This window comes from Salvia splendens, chromosome 6 (assembly GCF_004379255.2).
Source record: "Salvia splendens isolate huo1 chromosome 6, SspV2, whole genome shotgun sequence".
Taxonomy (NCBI): domain Eukaryota; kingdom Viridiplantae; phylum Streptophyta; class Magnoliopsida; order Lamiales; family Lamiaceae; genus Salvia; species Salvia splendens.
In genome coordinates, this window is record NC_056037.1 from 17,048,830 (window position 1) to 17,057,707 (window position 8,878).

Consider the following 8,878-nt stretch of genomic DNA (forward strand, 5'->3'; position numbering starts at 1 on the left):
AATACTGTATGCTCAATACTAACAGATATTGATTAAGAAATAATTATTTATCAAGACCTCGTCTTTCAGTAGATAGCATAAAGACACGTCTTTCTATTAAATCCGTTCAGTGTTATACCACACCATTGTCATCTTATTTCAGTAAGGCTTAGAAATATGCAGACTGACATTGCAACCTTTCACGATAGGCAGTCTAAGCCTATCTGAGTAGTGAAATTCTTCTTTTTCTTTGTTGACTGTTGATAAGTCGTATTCTAGGCCTTGGTTACTGGTCAGTATGATGTGCAAAATTGATTATATCTGCAAAACAGTTGCTCAAAGTGTGCAGGTTAAGTGTTCTAGCCAGTAGGGAAGTTTCGGAATGTTCAGGTGAAAAAGGGCGCCAGCATGATCTTATACTGATCAGTATTCGTGCTGAAACGGATTGAGCTGGAGAAGACGGATAGCTGAGACGGATTACCCACAATTGAGGGCAAAGAAGTCAACTTGCAATGAGGATTTACCCTAAAATCAAGGGTAAGCCTCCCTATAAAAGGAAGCCAAGAAGGAGAGAGAAAACATACACGGAGACACATTCACTCATTCACCACCATCTTTAGGTAGAGAGTTCTCTCGGTAATACCAGTCTTTCAGCCATGTCCCGCTTCTTGCCTCGCCGCAGCCATGATCACCTGACGCCCAGATGTTCCCAGAGTACCAGTCATCCTTATTCCAGCCAGCAAGATCATAGTTTAGGAGTTCCATCGCCCGGAGTGGCAAAACACTTTTATTTCGCTTTCGTAGTTAAATTGCTTGTTTTTCCTTACGTTGGATCTTTGTTGCATTTGGATATTTTCTGCTTTTGAAGTACTTGTTGAAGATCCGAACGTGTTTATGCTATGAAGTTGTTTTCTATTCAGTTTACTTCGCCGATCTCTTTTCCTTCTGCCTAGTTAGCTTAGATCTAGAGTTTTTGGTCGTTTTGAGTGTCGAATCGTGTGTTTCCAGTTAGTAGTTTATTTCTTCGAGTTAGCATAATCTGTTTACTTTTATTTCATAGAGGTTTGTGTCATGCAAGGTACAGTTATGTGTTTCTTGTCTTCTTCCATGCTGATCAGTAGGCGGGATTTCAGTTTCGATGTTTAATTTTCGATTTGGAATTTTTTATTGTAGATCTGTGTTCGTGAGTTATTAATCTATGTTTTTATGGTGCCGAATCTGGTTTGTTTTTCTGATTTTAGTTTGTGTTTGTTGAAGAAGATGATGTCCATATCCAAGTTTGGGACCACTTTTGCTTTTTAGATGCCTTTTGCTTTTTGTCCTTCACCTTTAGTACACCCTGCAGATCTGTCAGCCTAGTCACCACAACTACCACTTATTCTCTACTTTTCTGTTTAGCCTTTTATAGAAACCTAGTACTTTCCGCATATTTTCTGTTACACCGCATCCACCATAATTCCACGTACACCACTACATGTCGACCACCATTCACCCTTCCTAGTCAGTAGGACACCATCTAAATTTCCCGTCTAGGTAGAGACTCAACCCAAGCGTGGTAGCTAACCAAACCATCCAGAATATCACCACAATAGTTTTAACGCATCATCTCTGTGGGATTCGACCCCTACCTTCACTATACTACCCAGTAGAAGAGGGTTGAGGAATCTTTGAAACCAGGGTCTAGGCTTAGTTAGGATCTCTATCCTGACCAGTAGGATATATCCTTGCTTAAACGACACCTACGCACCCTGCTGCATCTTTCAAATGGCGCCGTTGTCGGGGATGGATGGCGTTATTAGTTACTTTTGTGTGTGATACTTTGGTGTATATATTGTGTATAATTTTCCTTTTTCTTTTCATTTCAGTTTATGAGCAGTAGCTCGTCTCCTGATCAGTGGAGGCCGAAAATACTCAAGCGAGGAACTATACTCGTAACCACTCGTTCTGGCCTGTCGACCACCCTGTCTGACCTAGGCACGAGTAGTGACGAAGAGAAGGGCACCATAGAGGGACCAATACCAGAAGAGAAACCACTGTTGGAAGCCAACCCAAGGGAAATGGCCAACCAGGGAGATGAAGACCCGGAGATTGGGACGCTGAACGCACATACTGAAGGAGAGCCCCCGCAAGCTATAGTCGTTACTCCAGGGCAAACCGCCTGCGATGTGAAGCCTCATGTGATCGGGATCCTGCCTACATACTGTGGGAAGAGCTATGAAGGGCCGTATGAGTTTCTTCATGAGTTTTGTAAAATTTGTAGGGCGCAGAGGAGACCAGCAGGAGCGACTGAGGATGATTATAGGCTGAAGGCTTTGCCATTTGTGCTCAAGGGGGAAGCTAACACCTGGTTCATGCGTCTGCCCCCCAACTCTATTGAGACTTGGGCCGATTTCAAGTCAGCATTCCTGGGTGAGTTTTTTCCGTTATCCAAGACAAGCGCGCTGAAGAGGGAAATAACTAATGTGAAGCAAGGGTATGATGAACCCTTGAGTGATTATTGGGCAAGATACATGGGTCTTTTGGAATCATGTCTCAACCATCGCATGGCGGACATTGAAGTACATCATACTTTCTACGAAGGTATGAACGCAGTAACCAAGGACCTGGCAAATTCATCGTCAGGAGGAAGCTTCACGCAATTACGGGTCAGCGAAGCGAAGAGAGTCATAAGGAAGCTACTGAATGCAAAGAAAGAGTATGACCATTCAAGGGAAGGATACAACCGAGAGCGGGCTGCTGTTGCCTCGCTTACTGATCAGGAAAATAAGCTGGAGCAGAAAATGGATTTGAAAATGGATGAGCTGAAGAAGTCACTTCTGAGTGCGATCGAGAAGAGCACTCCACCACCTTCCCCAGCTGGGAATTATAAGGGTGCAGAGCAGGGAAATCAAGGACCGAACTATGATCAGCCTAATGACTTCGGGAATATGGAGCAAGTTAATGCTGCGGGGTACTTCAATTCTAGTGGGCATTGGATTCAAGGTAGACAACGGGATGCACCATGGAGGGATCATCCAAACTTCCGATGGGGTGACGGAAGCCAAAATCAGAACCAAGGTTAGAACCAGTATAACCCCCATCCGGACCAAAACCCTAACCGTGGACCAGCAAACCCAGACTACCAGCCCAACTGGTCAGGAAGAAACCAACAATCCCAAAACCAAAACCCACAAAACCAGAACCCGAACCCTGTCTATGTGCCGCCCCACCAGAGAAACTTCCAAAATTTCCAAAATCAGCCGAACCCAGGACCACAACACCATCAGAACCAAAATCAATCCCAAGGCCAGCACCAGAATCAATATCCTCAAGATCAGTACACCCCTCCTGCCCAGTATAACCAATACCCGCCTAATCAAGGCCAGCAAAACTCCCAGAACTATCAACACCAAGGGCCGAGTCATTTCTGAAATTCGAACAGGCCAAGGAGATCCGTTGAGGACATGATGGGTGAAATGCTAGCGTCACAACAGAGCATCAAAGGAGAATTGCAATCCCCTAATGAGGTCGTGCAGGGGATGCAAAATGCCCAGAAGGAACATAAGGCGAACATGGATATGATGAATAGGCAGTTAGCTCAACTGGCCAGTTCGGTGGGTGATTTGAAGGGAAATGCGGGGAAACTCCCATCTACAGTCCAAATGCCCGAAAAGGCAAATGTGAGTAAGGTTACGTTGAGGTCAGGAACTACTTATGACGCGCCCCAACCGAAACGACCTAGTGGAGGACCCAATGGAACGAAGATAGGAGGCGATACCATTTCAGCGGAAGAATTAGGGAGACCTATGCCTCGGATGCAGGATCCATTCTTCTTGGATGATACACCAAGTGTAAGAGGTGAACCCGACACCCTACTGACCAGGAAGGAACCTCCTCAAGAGGAAGAGCCCAGAATGGAGGCCCAGACCCAGGAACTACCCAAGAAAGACTCCAAGAAGGTTGCTGAGGGACCAGTAGAGGAGAAAAAAGGGGAGAAACCATTCCCATTCCGATTTGTTACAAAGAGGAAGAAAGAGAACCCGGTTGACTACTTGTCGATTTTTGGGAAGTTGGATGTCACCATACCATTCCTCCAAGCCGTGAAACTACCCCCTCTCGGGAAATTCATAAAGGACTTCATAGCCGGGAGAGCCCAGAAGGATGGCAAGATTATGGTGGAAGGGATAGCGTCAGCAATAGTGCAAGAGAAGTTACCACCCAAGAGAGCCGACCCAGGTATGTTCACCCTACCCATAACTGTAGGAGATGTGAAGGTCGAACATGCAATGTGTGATTTGGGGGCATCTATAAATGTCATGCCATTGTCTATCTATAACCGGTTGAAAGGAGTGAGGCTATCAAATACTAGGGTGTTGATCCAACTGGCTGATAGGTCGTGCATAAGTCCTGAGGGAGTTTTAGAAAATGTGTTAGTAAGAGTTCATGATTTTACATACCCTGCTGATTTTTATGTGATCAAAATGAGTGAGCATGAAGCGAGGGAGTCTAGTGGAGTCTTGTTAGGAAGACCTTTTCTGAGAACGGCCAAGACAATAGTGGATATGGCTGAGGGGACTATTTGCATTGATTTTCATGGGGAGAAGTTTACCTTCGATATAAATGATGCCATGAAGAAACCCATCGATTCTGAAAATCTATGCTATGTTGATGTGATTGACCCCCTAGTCCAAGATTTTCTTGAGACCAAACTATTGCAGGAGAAACTCCGGGCTTTAGATGTTTATGAACAGGCTGACATAGAAGCTGCTGCATGGTGTGATCTGATCAGTAGCCAAGGGTTTACTGATGAAGAAATAGAAGTAGCGATCAAGGAATTCTGTCAGAAATCGGAGTTCATTGGAGCCGCCGGGGCTCAGCTACCAGTCAGTATAGAAGAACCATCAGAGGGAGATTTAGAAAAAGAAGGAGAGACTGAGAAAAACCCTCTACCCGAAGACACACTTCCACCCCAAGTTGAGCTGAAGAAGTTGCCACCGAATTTGAAGTATGCCTTCCTCGGAGGTGTGGACTCATATCCAGTGATCATCAGTAGCAGTCTTACAAGGGAACAGGAGGCTAGGCTGCTGGCTGTGCTGAGTAAGAATAATAAGACGATTGGATGGAGTCTTACAGATTTAGTGGGGATAAGCCCCGACGTCTGCATGCACCATATTAGGCTGGAAGAAGGAGCGAAAGCACATAGAGATGCTCAAAGGAAGGTAAACCCGAACATGCGAGAGGAAATATTGAAGGAAATCTTGAAGTTGTTGTCGCTAGGAATTATCTATTCAGTGCCGGACAGTGAGTGGGTCAGTCCGATTCACATGGTCCCAAAGAAGTCGGGTATCCAAGTAGTTCAGAATGAGAGGAATGAGCTTATCCCAATGAGGCTAGTCACGGGTTGGCGAATGTACATTGATTACCGTAAACTGAACAATGCGACCAGGAAAGACCATTTTCCCCTGCCGTTCATCGACCAAATGTTGGAGAGATTAGCTGGGAAGAAGTTTTTCTGCTTTCTAGATGGGTACAGCGGGTATTTCCAAATTTACGTAGATCCTGAGGACCAGGACAAGACCACTTTCACTTGCCCGTTTGGAACCTATGCATACCGTCGCATGTCTTTCGGCCTATGCAACGCTCCAGGTACGTTTCAACGATGTATGATGAGCATATTTTCCGATTTGATTGAGGATTGCATAGAGATATTCATGGATGACTTCATGGTTTACGGAGACTCGTTCGACTCTTGCCTTCACCATTTGGATATAGTTTTGGAAAGGTGTCAAGCAAAGAGTTTGGTTTTGAACTTTGAGAAGTGCCATTTTATGGTCACCGAAGGGATAGTTTTAGGACACGTGGTCTCAGAAAGAGGTATCCAAGTGGATCGAGCCAAGGTAGATGTTATATCCAAATTACCATTCTCTACTGATCAGAAGGGAATAAGGGGTTTTCTGGGGCACGCCAGATTTTATCGAAGATTTATCAAGGATTTCTCCAAGATCGCCCAGCCCCTTACCAGATTACTTCAGATGACGTGGAGTTCATTTTTGATGAGCAATGCAAGGCTGCTTTCAACCTTCTCAAGGAAAAGCTGATATCCGCACCTATCATAAGGGCTCCTGACTGGAACCATCCTTTCGAAGTAATGTGCGACGCCAGAGATTTTGCAGTAGGAGCCGTGCTGGGTCAGAAGATCGATGGGAAGAGGTACATAATTTTTTATCCGTCCAAGACTCTGAATCAAGCCCAGCGGAATTACGATACCACTGAAAAAGAGATGCTGGCAGTGGTGTATTCTTTCGAGAAGTTCCGGCCATATTTGTTGGGATCCAAAGTCATAGTGTACACTGACCATGCAGCGATTAAGTATCTGATTGCCAAGAAGGAATCCAAACCACGCTTGATCCGATGGGTACTCTTGTTACAAGAATTTGATTGGGAGGTGGAAGATAAGAGAGGAGTCAAGAACAAGGTGGCAGACCATTTGAGCAGAATAATGCAAGATGGAAAGGGTGAAGAAGTCCATGACAAGTTTCCGGAGGAACATTTGTGTGAGATGATTTTTACGCCCAGAAAAATTGATTGGGAAGAAGTGTTTAAACTTACTGGTCAGAATGACACAGCAAAAGGGAAAGAGAAGGTAGGGCAAGAGCCATGGTATGCGGACCTGGCCAACTACCTTGTGACTGAAGAGCTTCCAGAAGTACCGAGTGTTACAAAAGCACAAAGAATGAAGATCAGGAGTGAAGCAAAATACTACTTTTGGGACGACCCCTATCTGTGGAGGGTAGGGTCCGATCAAGTGATAAGGAGGTGCATTCCTGACTGGGAGCAACGGGATGTTTTAACCCACTGCCATTCGTTAGCATGTGGAGGGCACTTCGGGTCCAAGAAGACGGCAAGGAAGATTCTGGATAGCGGCTTTTACTGGCCAACTCTCAACAAAGATGCGTACGAGTTCTGCAGGAGCTGTGAGCGTTGCCAACTGACCGGTGGAATATCTTCCCGGGATGAAATGCCGCGGGTACCTATAATAGTTTGCGAGCTATTCGACATATGGGGAATGGACTTCATGGGGCCATTTCCTTCATCCTATGGGAATCTGTATATCCTAGTTGCTGTAGACTACGTCTCCAAATGGGTAGAAGCCAAGGCCACAAGCACGTGTGAAGCCAAGGAGGTAGCCAAGTTCTTAAAGAGTCATATTTTCAGCCGATTCGGTGTGCCCAGGGCGATCATATCCGATCAAGGTATGCACTTCTGTAACCGTACAATTGAATCCTTGATGAAAAAGTACGGTGTGCACCATAGACTATCCAGCCCTTACCATCCGCAAGCAAATGGTCAAGCGGAGATTTCTAACCGCGAGATAAAGAAAATTTTGGAGAAGACTGTGAACACTTCTAGGAAGGATTGGAGTGTAAGGTTAGAGGATGCTCTCTGGGCGTATCGAACAGCCTACAAAACCCCCATAGGCATGTCCCCTTACCGGATCATTTTTGGGAAGATGTGCCACTTGCCGGTTTGGATCGAGCATCGAGCATACTGGGCAGTACAGAAAGTGAATATGGATGCTACAGCCAGTGAAGAGGAAAGGAAGCTGCAACTGCAGGAGCTTGAGGAACTTAGATTGGAGTCATTCGACTCAGCCATGTGGTACAAAGAGCGAACTAAATTGTGGCATGATCGAAATCTAAGAACTAAGGAGCTCCACGTTGGCCAGAAAGTACTACTCTTCCAGTCAAGATTGAAGCTGATGCCAGGAAAGCTCAAGTCCAAATGGACAGGACCTTACATCATAACTGCACTCCGTTCCAATGGGGCAGTGGAAATTTCAGGGAGTTTTTCTAACTCTGAACCTTTCATAGTAAATGGACATAGGTTGAAAATATTCAGGGATAATAGCGAGGTGGGTGTAGTGGATGAAATTCCACTACAACCACTTACATCGGTTTCATACTGATCAGTAAGATAGGAATTTGGAGTTCCACATGGCTAGTTTCTTTTGAAAATAGTTTGCATATACTGGCCAAGTAGAATTCCAAATTGCCTAAGGAAAATGTAAATATTGTAAATACGTAGTTAATCTTTGCATGCAAGATGATTTCTAAAAATCCAAAAATATTTTCGGGCCTTAATTTTAATTTGGAGTACACATTGACCAAGGGATTACTTATCTGGTGCTATTTCAGATTTTATTTAAGGGCCCATTTGATTTATTTTCCTTATTAGGTAAGTATAGGGGGGATTATAGAGATGACGAAAATTTGAATTAAAGTTGGTGCAGCTTTTGCAGGGTGGCAGCGGCTAGGATGGCGCGTGAGCAGAGAGAAGGGACACGCTGACCAATCAGAGGCTAGCAATTTCAACCGCCTCCCATCTGAAGCGTCGCGACCGGCAACCCCTTATAACCGGTTACAACCACCTGCAACTGCTCTCTCTCACCCAAATTAAACTCACCGTTCCAACCCTTTTCCCTCACAAACCCTCATTTTCAAATTCGCTTTCAAGAAATTCTTGTCCATCTCTCTCACGGAAACATCATTCTCAACCCCAACTCTCTCCAAGATATCAAACCCTACTTTCCACCACTAAATCGCAGATTTTCGATCATGGGGAAGAAAACGTTCGCCAAGAAAATTAAACCGCGCCGCCAAGAAACCCAGGAGGCACAACCACAGCAAAATCCACCACCACCAGCACCGACTGCTCAGCCACCACCTATGATTTCCATGGATGCCATGATGGCATTTCTTCGTCAACAGGACCCTACTCGGGACTGGACGGCGGCATTGGCTGGTTTCGGTCAAATGGGGGGCGTAGGAACCGCACCCAGTGAAATTCCACCTGCACCGGTCAGTCACGCAGAAGTACAATCGGAGGAGGGATCTCCCTCGGCGACCGCGCCATCGGAGAC